Source organism: Lissotriton helveticus, chromosome 11 (genome assembly GCF_964261635.1).
Source record: "Lissotriton helveticus chromosome 11, aLisHel1.1, whole genome shotgun sequence".
In the NCBI taxonomy this organism is placed as follows: domain Eukaryota; kingdom Metazoa; phylum Chordata; class Amphibia; order Caudata; family Salamandridae; genus Lissotriton; species Lissotriton helveticus.
Genome location: NC_136072.1, coordinates 915605062 through 915624378, shown reverse-complemented (window position 1 = coordinate 915624378; position 19317 = coordinate 915605062). Strand labels below are relative to the sequence as shown.

General features: G+C 46.0%; 1 protein-coding gene across 1 annotated transcript in view; it reads left to right on the top strand.

Annotated features, from left to right (window-relative positions):
• The window catches only part of LOC144792263 (uncharacterized), a 236308-nt gene that overhangs the window by 37962 nt on the left and 179029 nt on the right, over positions 1-19317 (top strand). The window lies entirely within an intron of this gene.

Genomic DNA, 19317 nt, shown 5'->3' with positions numbered 1-19317 from the left:
GTCATCATGGCGTAGGTCACGTCTGTTTAGACATTCCATCTCTCCACAGAAGGGTGTGATTCACAGGTTTACTACTCACCACATCACCCTCTCTCCCATTCGGGTTTGTTGATGATATTGTATTTTTATGCTAAACAGAGACTGTTGACTGCAAATCTCTGACTTCAGACTTCAACTTTTTAATAAGATACAAGCAAAAATAGCTAGGCCATACTCACATTTTTTAATTTTAATTTGCAATTTTATATAGCATGAACTTTGCCCCTGGGCATTTGAGCGCTTTACAAATTACATTATTCAAAATCAGATTAATTTCTTTTTTCAGGCATGTAATATGCGATGGTCATTGATTTGCCCAGAGTCTCAGGATGTTGAGTTGACACTGGGACTTGAGCCTGGTTTCCCAGTTCCAAAGACGGCAGTTGTGGTTGTTAAACTGCATCTCCTACCCTAAATCAGGAACTACAAATGTCTTTCAGTTACCCCTCTCCTGTGAGGTAGTGCATGATTAACCTTTTTTTTATTTATGATGCACAGTCCTCATCTTACATTCCAATTGTTGCACTTCGTCACTAGTTGGCAATCTTATAAATGCAACTGTTAACACGTTTCACTCTCTTTAGACCTCGTCATACGAGCTAAGCAACTTCTGGCTGCTGATTGGTATGAAGTTCTGTATTCAAAGTCTTAATACCAGGGTAGCCATTTTGGCAAGGGCATCACTCTTAGCAATCACCGTAACGAAACCAATCAATTAAACTGTAATTAAATTGCAAGGTAAGAGGCTTTGGTTACACTTACCCTTTCCCCTAAACTATCAATCCTTACTCACTTCTGAAGATCGCTGAAGAGACCCCACTCCAGTGCAATTCAAATCCCAAGCATGTTTACATCGCCTCACCCCTCCTTCCCGTACACATACATCCATTTTGCATTGTTGAACATCAATTTCTGACCTAGTCCAGTCACATGCCATGTTTTCCTTCCTATCCAGATATAGGCATACATGTTCATACAAGATTTAGGTTTCCTCTTTATTCCGATGCATTGAAGTATATGACAGCCTGATGAACTACGTGTCGATTGGTGGCTCGTTTTTAGGTCTCGGCTAGACAGCCATGCACTGTCTCTTAGAGGCATTTTGTTTACTATACAGCAGTGGCGGCTGGTGGAATCTGAAAGTGGTGTGGCATAAGAGCAACAGATGATTCATAGTGCGAGCGAAGCGAGTGAGCCTGATGTTTATGAGGGGTTCGCCCCCCATAGGAACTTTTTTTTAAATGGGTATATTTTGGTGCAACTTTCAGCACTATTTCTGTGACACAATGTTGCGTTAAGGTCAAAGCTGCCGATTTTGGAACTTGGGAACCAGGTTCACTTCTTGGCTTTGGCTAAATATCCTGTGATTCTGGCAAGTCACTTACTCTCTCTCCCATGTGCCTATAAAAAATAAATGTGACCTTGTTTAATGTAGTTGGTGCTCATGTAAAGTGTTTCAATGCATTTGGGTGGAGTTTGAGCTATAAAAAACACTGTACAAAGAGGTTCGAAATAAAGCCTTAACATATTGAAAGATCAATAGATACCTATTTAGTGCTGGTTTGTACAAAGTGAAAACAAAAAATCCGGATAAATCACAGCTTCCCCACTTAAATTGTGTGATCTAAGGCAAATATTTTATTTCACCACAACTCCATTTTCTTCACTATCATGCATGAAAGCACTTTCAAACATGAGTTCAGAATACCAGTTGCACAAAAACCTAATATGTATGATTGTCAGTGGGTCAAAAAGCTGTTGACTACAATGTCATCCAGTTCTTGGCCTTTCAGTACAGCGCACAGTGTAGATCACATTATCAGAAGCAAAGAAGACCAATGTTTCTGATCTAGCACATACTTCTGTGTCTAAAAAGCAAGTTGTCCAATTAAATTGGAAACTTGCTTTCTAGACATCAAACATACGTCCGTGCAGAATAACTTACATCTCAGAAAATATGTATTCTATGTCTAGAAATTTTGTAGACACAGAACGTATTTTGTGATTAATTACTTTAATAAGCATTTTCGGCCAGGACGAATTTAGTATTATTATTCTGCAAATGCCTAAATTGCTCCAAACAAAAGACTGCTGTCTCGTGTTTTTAACTGCACATGCACTCTACCTCTGAGCTGTGCATCACGGTTCTGCTCCCTGGGATACATCTGGTTATACTCGGCAATTGTGTTTAAGTGCTGCAAACGTTTTGGATCGCTATGTTTTAAAAGTTATACCAAACTTTCTAAAACGTGCACACGAAAAGCGCTTAGCAGATCCCATTGGTTTTTAGCAAAAAATGAATGCACAAGTACATTTTGGGATATATCTTCCCATGACACTTAAGAGGATTATTTACTAGGCCCGAACAGAAGTTAGTTACAATGCTGCTGCTGCTACTAGAGCGAAAGACAGAGAGAGCAAATAGTGGAAAAAGAAGAGGGCGAACGGACAAGGGCAGTGGCGGGAATGGAAGGAGAAGGGAGAGAGTAAAGGGGGAAAGGGAGGGAAAGTGAACACAACCATAATCGAGATACAATAAAGTCAAGACTACTTACCCCAGTTAGTAGTCCTGTAGTGCGGTAATGTCGCAGATGGAATCACTGTATACTAAACAGTCCATGTTGCTCTGTTTCCACGAGGCCAGGCTATCCGTTCTTGTAGTCCTCAGCACGTGACCCGGCCTCACAGAGCCATGAGTTCAGTCACATGACTCTGTGACGTCAGGCCGTCTTCCAAAAGCTGCAACCCATCCCATTTGCAACTCGTCACCCTGTGACAACTTGGAAAGGGAGGGGTGGCGAGAGGCAGCTCTAAATAACTGACAAGCAGCCCCAGGTGTACAGGGCTGCTACTCTAAACGCCTGGGCTGCTTCAGAATGTGATGCTTATTGCGTCATTAGTGGGTGGTCCTAGAGGATCCCCGCAGTAGTGCCTGTCCACTCATACACTGCTTATTGTTCACTGTAGCGCATGTATCCAATTGAAGAAACTGCCTGACTGCCTGGCATTAACTTTAAAGAACGGACTGGGAAGATGGAGGCCAGGCAGTGCAGTGCGAGTAAAATAATGCCAATAGGAATGCAATTGCTCTTTGCATTTACCTTCCATGTTGCACTTAATTAGGAGGGCGTAGCCCCTACGCCCACCCCAAGAAACCGCCACTGCTATACAGTGGGCTTGGGGGCCACCCATTACTTACAATTGGATAGCATCATTCTGCCATCACCTTGGTCAGCGCTGCAGTCGCCACTTCCTCTTCTTCTGTGTGGTCCTCCCCTGGAGCATGGCCCAAGTACTTGTGTCCTTAGACTGCTCGCATTTTTTGGAGCCAATTTTATCTTTTTACCGATGAACTCTACAGAGTGCATCGTTTGTAGTTGGCTCTGTAAAATATGACTTCCCTGTCTGTCGGTAGGTGTTTTGCCTCCATTGTTGTGTTTGTTTCTTACCTCCCACCCGTTTTCTGTTTTGCCTCACTCCTATTGCCATGTTGGCTGACATGTACCATCAGTAGACTGACATTTGTCAAGACTTTGCCTTATCAAATTGCAAAAACTATTAAAACATACTATTCATTTAAGGCCTTCGTATTAATTTCAACAGTTTTTTTTTCACTAAAAGCTGGATAAGAGGACTTCAGGGCCCAGTTTCACTGTGAATCGAGTCGCTCTGCCAATTCCTCCTCTCTCCCCATGGCGAGTTGTAACTTGCCTCTCCTCCCGTTGTCATTACTTTCCCTATCGCCCAAGCACTCCCTTACCCATCGTTGCTTGCCATGCAGGGCTGGATCAGAGGAAGCCACATGTAAGGCTTTGCTCAACAAACAAGTGACGTTGAGACGACTCTCTTGGTCTGCTTGGGAAACTACCCTTTGGGGTAGATGCCCATTGAGCTATGATCTATACAATCTGCTGTATAGATCATGCTTTGCAGAGACCTATTGGCTTTGCCAGTGCCTGTTCGCAGAAGGCATCACGTTCAACTGATCCCTCCCCCTAGCATAAACGGGGAGGGGCACAACCTGTGGTGTAGAATGGATATGGGCAGAGCAGATGTGTAGTTGCCTGTGCTGTGGGGTATCCCAAGTGTGCTGCCCTCACCTAGCAGTGATAACCAGCTACATTACATCCACTTGTCTTTTATTTTATTAGTCAAGGAACTGCCTAGCTACTGTTCTCCCTCAGTGACCACAGAAATGTAACTTTAGAGTGCCAACGGTTACTTTAGGGGACTGGGGAAGATATTGTATTGCAACATTTGTATAGCGCTTACTACCCCTATGTGGGGTGGTGAAGCACTTGTGCTACACTGTGTGGGCTGTGTGATTGAATATGTGTTGCCTTTGTTTTGATCCTATGTGGAAATGGTTTCCATTTCGTGAACAATGGCCACCAAGGTGAAGTTATCATGTTATGGAATGCAGTGCTTAGCAAAGTGATGCATGAAGAACTGTCTAAGAGAGGTGCACAGTTTAGGGTTTCAGAAGCTGGCAGGTTTGTACAGATATGCAGGTCCCTCGGTTGTATTTCTTATGATCATAGTCTACTTAGCTAGTTACTGCATTGGGTTGTCCAGTCTGAGATATTTTATTTAAAGTTTCTGGTCCTGAGCTGACATAGGTTGGGGGAGAAATGGTGGAGAGATCTGTTGGGATGGACTTATTTAATATGTGATTGTCATTGTGATATATCAAGAAGCAGTTGTAATATGTAGCTCCTCGGGGCATGCACAGGTGGAATTTTTTAATGTATTTTATTTATTAGATTTTTGCCATACAATCAAAATACGTCATAACAGAAATCAATCTGCAAACTCGAGACAGGAGGAACAAATTAAAGTCCTTCTTTGGCCAGTGGCATGTGGCAGATCTCTTCAGTTATTATATGCCTGGTCATTTGGTAGTGGGTGGTTTATTGCTGTGGACTGTTACAGTACTGGGTCATGGACAAGACCTGTAGCAAATGTGTCTTAATGTGTGTGTGAGAGTGTTGAGCAGTATAAGGGAAATGATATGCATCATGTATGAACGATGGGCATTGAATCACCAAAAGGCCTGGGGTAGTGGGAGTGACATCATATACCCTTTGACCATAATGACATCACAGAAAGTGACATTATATGACCCTTCACCATATTTTTTTCCAGAAAGGCATGTCACATGACCTGAACTTCACAACAGTTTACATCACTGAAGTTCCATAATAACGGTATGGTTAGTATAACACCATAATACAGAAAAAAGTATATTTTAGATACCACCTATACTAAGGTACTCACTTGATCTTTGAAAGTTCTGGGGCATAATACTTGCCCTGATTTGTAGTGAGAGAGTGAAGCTAGCAAGCCAAGTTTTTCAAATTGTGCTTTGGGTGCTTCAATATGTCATAAATTACCTCCATTGTGCCAGCGCCAGCATTATGTCATGGATGCTACCATATGCTATTGGTGCCACCTTATATAAAAAACAATGACACAAAATTCTGGCACTGGCATATTTTATGCCATCCATATACCACAGGTGATGCCTATGTCAAAAATGACCTCAGTATGTCGGGGCCACCACTTTGTTACGTTTGCCATCCTCCCTTATGCCAAGAATGACCTCAAGTGTTCTCACATTTTGCCACTGGTGTCCACCTGCCAAGAATTTACACAAGTATGCCAGTTTTTTCCACAGTTGCCCTATTTGTCATGAGGTACCTTTAGTATACCAGTATCATTATTTTGTCACTGGTGTCTGTCATGCTAAGAATTGCCTCAAGTTTGCCGGCGCCGGTATTTTGCACTGGGTGTCTCTGTAAGGCATTAATTACCGTCAGCACCCAACCAGTACACAAGGATCAATCACAAACTCTCAGGCATCACATCACATTCTCACTCACACTTACATTTACTCACTCATACTCATTCTTTGACACACTCACTCTCACTCATTAATTCTCACTCACACTCTTACATCTCCTTACACTCATTCCTATTCATTCTCACTCACTTGCATTCACTCTTAATCTTGCTCACTCATTCTCACATACTTACAGACCCTTAGGACCTAATTACGAGTACTTACCCATGTATGGGGGTCTGACCGGGATCCCGTGGTGGTGGAGAAAGAAGGCAGTAGTTGTGGCGGTGCGATGCACATGATATGCCCCGACCCAAAAGTGCATGGTCATGCTGGAGGCACGATCACGCAGCGGTATGCTTTTTAGGCTCTCTTATGAGCCAAACATTCCCGTCGCCGTGACACCGCTGCCACTGCACCTCCATCCCTGGATTCCAATTGTAATCCGACGGGCAGTTTTACCGCGGGCTTAGTGGTCTTTCTGAGACCGCGGCGATGCTACAGGAAGACCGGCACACTTGTAATGATGCCCTTAATCTCACACAAACTCACTACCTGTCACTGACACTAACTCACTTTCACTGACATACACATTCTTCCACATACAGACATACATACACTTTCTCACATAAACTCACTCCCACCTGCAAGCATGCACAACTTGCATTTAAAACCATTTTTACTAACCACTAAGCTGACACTAAGTTGCATTTCAGCAAAGTGTGCTCCATTTTTCGGTCTCGCCTACGCAGCACGCATGCGCAGCATAGGAGGGCCTGTAGCCGTCGCTCTGCTCATTTTCAAGCCCACACTCATGCTTGTGGCGGCATCCACGTTGCGGGAGCGAGCAGGGGCGCGCCACACGCCCGAGTGCAGTGCTTGAAAATGAGCAGACTGCGCACGCACCACTCTTGGGCTCATCTCCTGCTTCCCCTCTCTCTCATGCAGATAAGCAGAACAAAAGCAATTCTAAAACAGAGCTGTTTTTTCAATGCTCATGTCTGCTTCTGAAACCGACCTTGGTTTGCATTGTATAGTCTATTAATGTTTCCACATCAGAAACATGTCAGAAAGGTTTCGCTGTTGTTTCACCAAATCTTTTATTTAATTACTGACAGAAGGTTCATAACTTGAACACACTTCAGTTTAATTCTGTTGGGACTCTACTCTTCTAAAAAATCTACTAGATTCCGAATTTTGTGACTGCATGCATTTCACGTCTTGTCTTGTGACAGATGACATTGACATTGACTCCAAGTGGTGTAAGTTAAGTTAATTCAGGCTGCTGGCTGGCACACGCGGGGAGCTGAGAAATACAGCCAGGTTTCACAAGACAAGTCAGTACACAAGATTTCACTGAGCGCACACACACCTGAACAAACTGGGCGTCTATATTAAAGGAGCTTAAACGGACTGAACACCGGAGGCAACGTGTTTATTTTCTTTGTGAGCCACTCTCACTGCAGGCACGATGGTTTTTTTTTATTAAAGGAGCATTGCCCTTCAATGCGCTTTAAATTTTATTGTATCTAATATGTGGCCTCTTTCTGCTCTCCCATGTGCCCTCTTGAGATCCTCTTCTCCATCCGCATTCTGCCAGCACCCTCCTACCCAATAGTCATCCACCACCACCATGTCCACCACCACCAACACGTCCACCACCTCCACGTCCACCACCACCACCACATCCACCACCACTATGTCCACCACGTCCACCACCACCACGTCCACCACCACCATGTCCACCACCACCACCACGTCCACCACCAACACGTCCACCACCACCACCATGTCCACCACCACCACCACATCCATCACCACCACCACCATGTCCACCACTATGTCCACCACATCCACCACCACCACATCCACCACGTCCACCACCACCATGTCCACCACCACCACCACATCCATCACCACCACCACCATGTCCACCACTATGTCCACCACATCCACCACCACCACGTCCACCACGTCCACCACCACATCCACCACCATGTCCACCACGTCATCCACCACATCCACCACCACCACCTCCACATCCACCACCACCACGTCCACCACCATGTCCACCATGTCCACCACCACATCCACCACCACCAACACCACCACGTCCACCACCACCATGTCCACCAACACCACGTCCACCACCACCACGTCCACCACCAACACCACGTCCACCACCACATCCACCACCACCACATCCACCACCACCACCTCCACCACCACGTCCACCACCACCACGTCCACCACCACCACGTCCACCACGTTCACAACCACCCCCATGTCCACTCGCCACGTCCACCACCATGTCCACCACCACCACGTCCAACACCACCACCACCACTATGATCTCCACCACCACGTCCACCACATCCACCAGCACCACCACATTCACCACCACCACGTCCACCACCACCACGTCCACCACCGCGTCCACCTTCACATCCACCACCACCACCATCCACCACCACCACCACCACGTCCACCACCACCAAATCCACCACCACCAGTACATCCACCACCACCATGTCCACCACCACGTCCACCACCATGTCCACCACCACCACATCCACCAAGACCATGTCCACCACCACCACGTGCACCACCACCACATCCACCGCAACCACCACATCCACCACCACCACATCCACCACCACCACCACCAAAGGTGACAGGTAAAGTGTCACTGGAGGGCAGGGGTAATAGGAGTGTCAACCCCGGCTGTACATTAGACAATTAAGGATGCATTGGGTGCGAGAAGACGGGAATAGGGGCTACTATGTCCACCACATCCACCACCACCACGTCCATGTCCACCACCACATCCACCACCACCATGTCCACCACGTCATCCACCATCACCACATCCACCACGTCCACCACCACCACCACCACCACGTCCACCACCACGTCCACCATGTCCACCACCACCACATCCACCACCACCATGTCCACCAACACCACGTCCACCACCACCATGTCCACCACCACCACATCCACCACCACCACGTCCACCACCACGTCCACCATCACCACCACGTCCACCACCACCATGTCCACCACTACCACGTCCACCACCACCACGTCCACCACCACCACTATGATCTCCACCTCCACCACTATGATCTCCACCAACACGTCCACCACATCCACCACCACCACCACATCGACCACCACGTCCACCACCACGACCACTTCCACCATGTCCACCACCACCACGTCCACCACCACCACGTCCACCACCACCACATCCACCACGACGTCCACCACCACCATATCCACCACCACCAGTGCATCCACCACCACCACGTCCACCACCACCACCACGTGCACTAACACCATGTCCACCACCACCACACCCACCACCACCACATCCACCACATCCACCAACACCACATCCACCACAACCACCACAACCACCACCACCACGTCCACCACCACCAACCATGACAGGTAAAGTGTCACTGGAGGGCAGGGGTAATAGGAGTGTCAACCCTGGCTGTACATTGGACAATTAAGGATGCATTGGGTGCGAGAAGACGGGAATAGGGGCTACTATGTCCACCACATCCACCACCACGTCCACCACATCCACCACCACCACCACGTCCACCAAGACCATGTCCACCACCACCACGTCCACCACCACCACATCCACCACGTCCACCACCACCACATCCACCACAACCACAACATCCACCACCACCACGTCCACCATCACCAAAGGTGACAGGTAAAGTGTCACTGAAGGGCAGGGGTAATAGGAGTGTCAACCCTGGCTGTACATTGGACAATTAAGGATGCATTGGGTGCGAAAAGACGGGAATAGGGTCTACGATGTCCACCACATCCACCACCACCACGTCCATGTCCACCACCACATCCCCCACCACCAACATGTCCACCACGTCATCCACCACCACCACATCCACCACCACCACGTCCACCACCACGTCCACCATGTCCACCACCACCACGTCCACCACCACCATGTCCACCAACACCACGTCCACCACCACCACATCCACCACCACCACGTCCACCACCACGTCCACCATCACCACCACGTCCACCACCACCACTATGATCTCCACCACCACGTCCACCACATCCACCACCACGTCCACCACCACCACGTCCACCATGTCCACCACCACCATGTCCACCACCACCACATCCACCACCACCACCACGTCCACCACCCCCATATCCACCACCACCAGTACATCCACCACCACCACATCCACCACCACCACCATGTCCACCACCACCACCACGTCCACTAACACCATGTCCACCACCACCACACCCACCACCACCACATCCACCACATCCACCAACACCACATCCACCACATCCACCACAACCACCACCACCACGTCCACCACCACCACCACCACCACGTCCACCACCACCAACCGTGACATGTAAAGTGTCACTGGAGGGCAGGGGTAATAGGAGTGTCAACCCCGGCTGTACATTGGACAATTAAGGATGCATTGGGTGCGAGAAGACGGGAATAGGGGCTACTATGTCCACCACATCCACCACCACGTCCACCACATCCACCACCACGTCCACCAAGACCATGTCCACCACCACCACGTCCACCACCACCACATCCACCACGTCCACCACCACCACATCCACCACAACCACCACATCCACCACCACCACATCCACCAGCACGTCCACCACCACCACCACCACCACGACCATGTCCACCACCACCACGTCCACCACCACCACATTCACCATGTCCACCACCACCACATCAACCACAACCACAACATCCACCACCACCACGTCCACCACCACGTCCACCAAACCACCACCACGTCCACCAAGACCATGTCCACCACCACCACGTCCACCACCACGTCCACCACCACGTTAACCACCACCACCACCACGTCCACCAAGACCATGTCCACCACCACCACGTCCACCACCACCACATCCACCACGTCCACACCACATCCACCACCACGTCAACCACCAACACCACGTCCACCATCACCACATCCACCACCACCAGGTCCACCTCCACGTCCACCACTACCACGTCCACCACCACCACATCCACCACCACGTCCTCCACCACCATGTCCACCACCACCACGTCCACAACCACCCCTATGTCCACTCATCACGTCCACCACCACCATGTCCACCACCACATCCACCATCACCACCACTATGATCCCTACCACCACATCCACCACATCCACCACCACCACGTCCACCACCACCACCACGTACACCATGTCCACCACGTCCTCCACCACCACCACGTCCACCACATCCACCACCACCACGTCCACCACCACCATATCTACCACCACCATATCCACCACCACCAGTACATCCACCACCACCATCACCACATCCACCTCCAACACCACGTCCACCACCACCACGTCCACCACCAACACCATGTCCATGACCACCACCACATCCACCACCACCACGTCCACCACCATGTCCACCACAACCACTACCACCACCACGTCCACCACTACCACGTCCACCACGTCCACCACCACCACATCCACAACCACCCCCATGTCCACTCACCACGTCCACCACCACCATGTCCACCACCACCACGTCCACCACCACCACTATGATCTCCACCACCACATCCACCACCACCACCACGTCCACCACCATGTCCACCACCACCATCATGTCCACCACGTCATCCACCACTACCTCATCCACCACCACCACGTCCACCACCACCACGTCCACCACCACCTCGTCCACCACCACCATGTCCACCAACACCACATCCACCACCACCACGTCCACCACCAACACCATGTCCACCACCATCACATCCACCACCATGTCCACCACGTCCACCACTACTGTCCACCACCACCACGTCAAGCATTGGCATTGCCAATAGGTCTCGCTGTACCACGTCCACCACCACATCCGCCACCTCCATTATGTCCACCACATCATCCACCACCACCACATCCACCACCACCACCACATCCACCACCACCACGTCCACCACCACCGCGTCACCCACCACCATGTCCACTAACACCACATCCACCACCACCACGTCCACCACCAACACCACGTCCACCACGTCCACCACCATCACATCCACCACCATGTCCACCACGTCCACCACTACCATTGTAGTGTAGTTCCTATTATCCCAATAGGCTCTGCGCATTGGAATAATATCTTCAATAGTATAGACGTAGGACAGAGGTTAACTAGGTCTTCTACTGACGATATTAGACTTAAAGTTTAGTGTTTGCCAGCTAGCTCAGAGTTCACTAGAAACTTTCTCGAATAGACAAGGAGGAGTTTAACCACCCTGGATAGACAAGAAGGGATTTAGTTTCTGACAACCATAGAACATGACAACTTTGCTCTCCCCTAATCAAGAGTGTATCTCTAGAGTCGTGTGAAAACAAAAGACAGCTTATTTTACTCAGTCAGTTCAGTGCATTCTTAGTTTCACCAGATTGTAGAGAAAAGGAAGAGACGGGCGTGTTCAATAAAAGATGTTATTTATTGATCAGTCTCTTTTCTCATACGAGAGAAATGAATCGCTATTATTGCAATACTTATTGTTAAGTAGAGTGCATACAGTAAAAACAGAATTATAAAATAATACTGTAAAAGCATTGATATGGTTTCTTAGCCATATGATACTTAAAACTGATCAAATAGATACATACATATATACATTGACTAATCGTACTCAACTGGTGCTTCTAACTACGCCTACCCCAATGTACCTGACCTAAGCCTAATACGTGGGCGGGAGTAGATAAGTAGCAGTTTAAGTTAAGTTTGCTTTGCCAAGGGTCTGCTTCAAGAATTCTCTGCAAGGGGTTATTCAGTTCAGTACCTGGGATTTAGAAGGCTGGAGGGCTGGTATCTGTATCTCAGGGCTTGATATCCCAGCTGCCTGCAAGGGCGGCTGGAAGCGCCGGAGCTGGATTTCTCGGCAGGAGAAAAGGCAGCGTCTCTTTCTCAGCGCGTCAGAAAGGAGGGGCAGCGTCTGTGGGCTTCGCTGTCAGCTGGGCTCCTCGCCAAGTCTCGCTGCTCCAATCTTGTCACCACCTCGTGTGTTTGCTTAAGGCAATGTCGGTATTATTTATACCTGAAAGGTGCCGAGATTGACGTAAGGATGGACATAAATACGTCAATAAGGATGTCATAAGAACTGGTCGTTCGCACATTCTTTACTGAAGTTCTCGGCTAAATCAAAACAATGGCTGCGGGGATTTCCCAGGTCGCTGTAGGTTTGATTTGTTTTGAGAACTCCGTATGCCTATTAGGGGGCTGGAGAAATAGTGCTTGCCTAATGAGATGGCATGCGCTATGACCTAATCAGATAACGGGCTTCTGTGCCGTTGTATGGCTAATCAGATAACGGGTTTTTGTGCAGTTGAATGGCTGCTAGTTAATTATTAACCAGACAAGGGTCAGAAATAGGGGGATCGATACAGTACCCATAGTAAATACATCACACCCACTCCACGTAATCTATGTCCATATTTACAAATCTAGGCATAGTAAACAAAACTAGTAGTGCATGTGTATACCGAACCACCCCAAAATACAATCAAATGCATTTTGAAAATTGGAAATGCGAAATACACGAAAAGATGAGTATAGTTACTATATGCACTTCAAGCAGTATAATAATGCAAAATCTAATACGCATATTTTGAAATCAGCATGAACGAAATGCGGAAATTACACATGAAATGGCTCTTAATACAGAAGAAAAAATTCGAGAACATCTCATCACAAAATCATAAATACTTGTGAACATGCTAGAGGGTAGCTAATGTCTCTAGAGTAGCTAAAAATAGAAATTCTGTTCTCTAAGAATAGTTTTACTTTAAGCAGAAGATAAGTGTCCCAAAAAATCGTAAATATTTTTGGAAATGGAAAGGAAAAAAAAAAAATGTCCCGCTCTCCGTAAAAACTGGTGAGAAAATTTCTTATTGCTTTATTTTCAAAGTTGAAGGCCAAATTCATGGTGTAGGGAACGCCGTGTGCTAGTTTGCTCAAAGTCATTCTTTCTGCTCTGGTGAAAACATCATATTGTTGAGACTTTCGAAAAAACTGTCAACTGCTTCTTGCGAAAGTTCCACTAACTCGGAAAAATGTATTAACATGCATTCATGAGCATGATTGCCTTCATTGATGTTTCGATCAGCATAGCTGACAGAAGGTCGTACCTGATCGATGCTGCTTTCATCTTGTACTTCACTACTCTTCAATCGTAGTGGTGAAGTCTCCACGAATGCCGTCATCAGGATTGGTAGCCGCTGGGGACAGTACAATGCATGAGCCGTTACCGGACCCAACAAAGTCTCTGCGTCCATTGGCACATCCGATTGTAGTGTCAGACAGGTGTCCAACACGCATTCTTCGCCGCATAGCAAGCACCTTAATACAGGCATAACACAACGTTGCCACATCGGTCTAAATGAAAGAAACCAAGTCATGTTCAGGTCTCTAAGCCGGGCTATTCCAAGGACTTTAGTTATGCGGTCCCTGTAGCGTATGGCTAGGATCGTTTCTTCCATTGTCGCTGGTGTCTTGTCTGTGACGTGGTTTGCCATAGCGAAGTAACAGGATCAAAAATAGGATGCCTGCCACTAGTCCCAAAAGGAGAGGAAGTCCGCCAAAGATGGAATGGACAAAATCAGGAAAAATACCCAGGATGGCTTTGAATGGGGTTAAAGCTCCCGAAAACACTGTCTTAAATACACTCAAAATTCCACTTGTATCAGAAATATTTAAGATTTCGCTCAGTATTTCTGCGAAATGTATGGGGGAATTGGTTGATAACAGTGAATGAATCTCTGCAGTTGTCCTTGCAACTTGGAGATCATACGTTTCTTTTGATGACGTTAACCGGGTTGGCGTCTGTAGGAGCACAGTCTTCATTCTGCTTAAAGTATCAATTCGAATAGAAGAAATGTTCAAACTGGGCCATAACCTTGCCTCCCTGTCTCGAGCATCGTTTGGGAACAATACTCGTTCACAGCACATGACCTTCATAGTCACGGTTATGAGATAAGGTTTTCCGGGCAGCAGACTGCAACATCTGCGATCTACAATTAGAATGTAACTCCCGTTCGAGAGTCTCCTAAAGAATGGTTCTATTTGTGTTGCAGGTGTGCCTAGCTGGTGACATGAAAGGTTATTTGTAGTCCCTTCACAGGCTCCATGCAAACTAATACCCTGACACAGAAGTGTACCGCTTAGTGACCTTGCACAATTATTGCCACTAAGAAACACATTCTGGCCTTTATTACTAACACATGTGTGTGTATAGGGCAAGTTCCATGTTGACTTAATGTACCCTTTACCCAACCTTTCATACTGGCCTGCCTGTATATATTTTTGGCAGTATTGAAACTGGAAAGTTGTTATCGGGATATTAATTATCCCATGTATTATCCATTCAATGACAGGTCGTTCTGACATTGTCAATGGTAATCTCTCAAGTTTTTCAATGCTCAGAATTGTATAGTCAGCACCCTTCTGTGCCAAACTGATTTGTTTATCAGTAAGGTTAAAGATATTAAATAGTGACGTTGTGTTGATTAAACGCCAAGGCACATAGCCTGAACGCAGATTTTGTAACGTCCAGCCAAGTTGTACAATAGAACGCAATTGGGACTGACCGTGTTGTAACATCAGTAAGTCTTGCGATATTATATCGATTGCTGAAGACACAATACTGTCCAGTGAATATATTCTGGAGGACAGAGTCATTAACCCATTGTCCACAACAGAAAGTGATTTTTCCAAATTAATACGGTCAATTTCCCGTAGTTTTTCTGCTGTCTCAATTTGAGTTTCTTTCCAAGCTTCATTGTAAGCTGCATATATAGAGGCCGCTATGAAACGTTTTTGACGCTGTTTGCGTGGTCCCATAATGAAATCACGCAAGTCAGCACCCTCTTGAAGTAAAGTTAGGTGTTGCTTAATTTCTGCCAGTGTGGATGTTTGTAGCCATTGAAGGCAGAGCTTGCCCACACTGTAAGTAGTTACTATCCCTGGATGTTGTCTTTGGGAATATCTAGGGTCTGGCCTGGTCAATTTGAACCCCCGTATTTTGTTCAGGAATCTGTCTTGACAGTTATTTGTGTCTGTTGGCCATATCAACCATTGTTTCCAATCAGGATGTGTTCTGTTTTGGTTTAAAATATGGTTCACGTCTATCTCAACATCTATAGAGCTATTACTGTTCGTTGTTGGCTTTGGAATAGACGGTTTGTTTAAGTCTTTGATTTTGGCTAAGCCAAGACAGGTAGTTTGTTGAATAGTGTCATTCAAAAATATAATTTGTTCTGGGATCATGCAGGCTCTGAACAATGATTCTATACCTTGTACTTGCCAATCTTTTGTACCCCAAACAGTTTTTGTTTCAATGTTATTGTTCCAGAAATCAAAACCAAATGTATTCATTTGCTCAAAAAATGAATCTGAATATATCAATTTCGTGTTTGTAAGCATGGTCTTCATACCTGTCTTATTCGACAATTTGAAATAAAATGTTTCTGCATTACTTGTGTTAAACCCTGAAAAATATGAATATTTATCATAAAATGTTTTAGAACTACCCTTTGGAGGAGTAGCACAATGTTCCCATTGGTTATAATTTAAAACATTTCTAGGTTGTGCAGATTTATGGAGATAATGGTTACCATAGTGGTTGTAGCAGAACATTTGATCATAATTAGACGAACCCTGCAAATAATCATGTTCTGTAAATTTAGCAGACATTACTAGGTCAGACATCATATCATTAATACTTTCAAAGTCCCAATCATCAGCAAATGTGCTTGGTTTTACAAAGTCACTTAACAAGATCTTAAATTGATGTGGATACTTCAGGATTTCAACCGGGCCATAGATTTCATAATCAGTATTGTCCCATGCTACACCGCCTGGTATAGGATTGGCTGTGAAGTTCACTGAAGAAAGTTCTCTTTTCTCGACATGTGAAGATGTGTGTGGTTTAAGGACCAAGTTGATTTTCTGGCTTGCTGTGTCCATTTTAGCATATTTTCCCTCAATGAAATGTCCCAAGCATAGTACCATGATGAGCCAAAGTATGAGGACAAATGCACCTAATGTCACCCAAATTTCAATCCATGGAGAAGTCAGTTAGGTTCCCTTTAGTTGATTAAAAAGTTCCTTTGCTTTGTCTTTAAAAGTTTTTGTTGATGGCTGTACTTCTGGTTCACTCGGATCTTCAGAAAAATCATCGAAGTTGATGAAGTAGCCGGATGCCGTTCTGTCAATTGTTCCAATTGCTTCTGGATTACTTTTTGCTTTTGGATTTTGCTTTGTTTCATTAGAAAAGTCTGTAGTTACATCATCGTAGGTCGGTGTTTCTTGATGAAAAGCTTTGATTTGGGGTTTAAGAGGTTTAAGTTCCATTGCTTTGTTGCATAGTCCTTGTTGTTTCACTGTAGATTTTTCAAATGTGATCAGTCTTTCAGTTTGAACCTCTGTGGATGTAGCAAACTTTGGTGTTCTGCTACTTCTTGGGAGTCCACTTGGCCTACTATTTGTTATCGGCCACATGATTGTGGTTTAACCAGGTCGATGGATATGACTTGGTTCTCCTTTTTACCAGCAAGGGGCGGTAGTACTACTGATCTTGTCCCGTTGATAGACAAGACAGGAACTGCTTTTCTGTAAGAAGGCCCAAATTCCTTCTTTACCGCGATCTTCTCTCTGACCAGATCCCCGACTTTTGGAATCCAGACAGGCCTTGCTGGGACAGGTGGTTTTTCTTCAGTGGTTGTTGGCTGCTGTTTCAACTTTATGTTGCTCAGGTCTTTTCTTGTTTCATTTAAGTCCTGTAAAATAGCCAAACGATCTTTGATATCAAAGCATTTATCTTTAACCACTGAAGTCTGACTATCAAGGTCCTGGATCAACATTCTAGTCCCGAACAATAGTTTGTACGGACTGAGTCCTTTCAGAGAATTTCTTGGCAGGTTATTTAGACTACGTTGGACACTTATTAAATGTTTGACCCACCCAGCTCCTGAACCTAATACCTTTGCTGTTATAGATTGCTTTATGCCTTGGTTTTTTCTTTACACCATCCCGTTTCCCTCAGGAAGGAAGTGAGAAGAGTCCCGCAATGCAATGTTCATTCTGGCCAGGCACCCCCCATAAGCTGTTTTAGAGCTAAAGGAAAGATTTTGGTCAGAACGTAACATGCTTCTATCGTATATGCCATTATAGACTCGCAAATCTTTGTATAACAGTTCCGACGTCAGCCGAAAGTTGGGGTCTACATTATAAGTGAAAATAGTCTCTACATGTTAATATGACGCATTATTCATACTGGGTGTGTTTATGTTGGTAGCCTATTCCTTATTGAGCGAAAAGCCGTGGGAATATACCGTTTCGTTCCCCACTGCGATCTCTGTTGCAGTTTGGACAGTTCCTCGCGAATAGGTGTTGGTCCAGACTCATTCCTGGCCACCAGTATGTTGTTTGTAATTCTGCTAGAGAATCTTTAATTGTGCGATGTCTTAGACCCTCGCCAATATGTGCGTCTACTATTAACATGACTCTCTTGTCCGTGTTTGGAATTACTCTATCCCCCACTCCAGGGATTCGAGCAAAAGGGACTGAGTTTGCATCGAATATGTATGTATAATTGAGTGGGTAATTGATCGGTAGCGCTGAGCAGTCGCCTTTTGATGACGTTTTTACTGCCAGCACAGTTTCACCGTCAATGTATTTTACTGCACGCTTCTTTGTAGCTACGGAAGCCGATTCAGTTGCTACCGCTGTGGCTGTCTCAGCCAATGAATTCCCTGCAACGTGAACGCCATCACGCTGATGACTCAGTGAATGTATCACGTGAGTTTTTGGTAGTTCTTTCTGTAAAAGAACTACTTGTTCCCAAAGCGCTTTTTGCTTTATTGTGGCACCTGTGTCATCTTTGTAACCGTTCTGAATCCATTTCTGTAAATCGTAATTGTATGATTTGACGCAGTAATACGAATCGCACACTATAAGTGTCGGGAATTCGCGATCGGCATTATCTAGCGCCATTTTTAACGCTATTATTTCAGTTTGTTGTTCTGAATTATTTTCCACTGAGTGTGTTTTTGTAAATAGAGGTCTCAATTTACCTCCGCGCCAAACGTCTTTTACAATTTCGCATGTGGCGTTGTAAGCCAGCTCTCCCCAAACTGAGGGTTGAGCATGACCGTCTGTATATATTACACAGGCGTACTGTCGTAAAGGCAGAATGTCGATTGGCAGAGGGTATTCTCTCTCATATTCTAGATATTTTAATTCTTTCATTTCTGGGTCAAAATAGTATTTTACTTTGTCTGTAGCAACAGAATTTACCCATTGTATCCATTCTGGATTCAGTGCCGTTGTCGGTA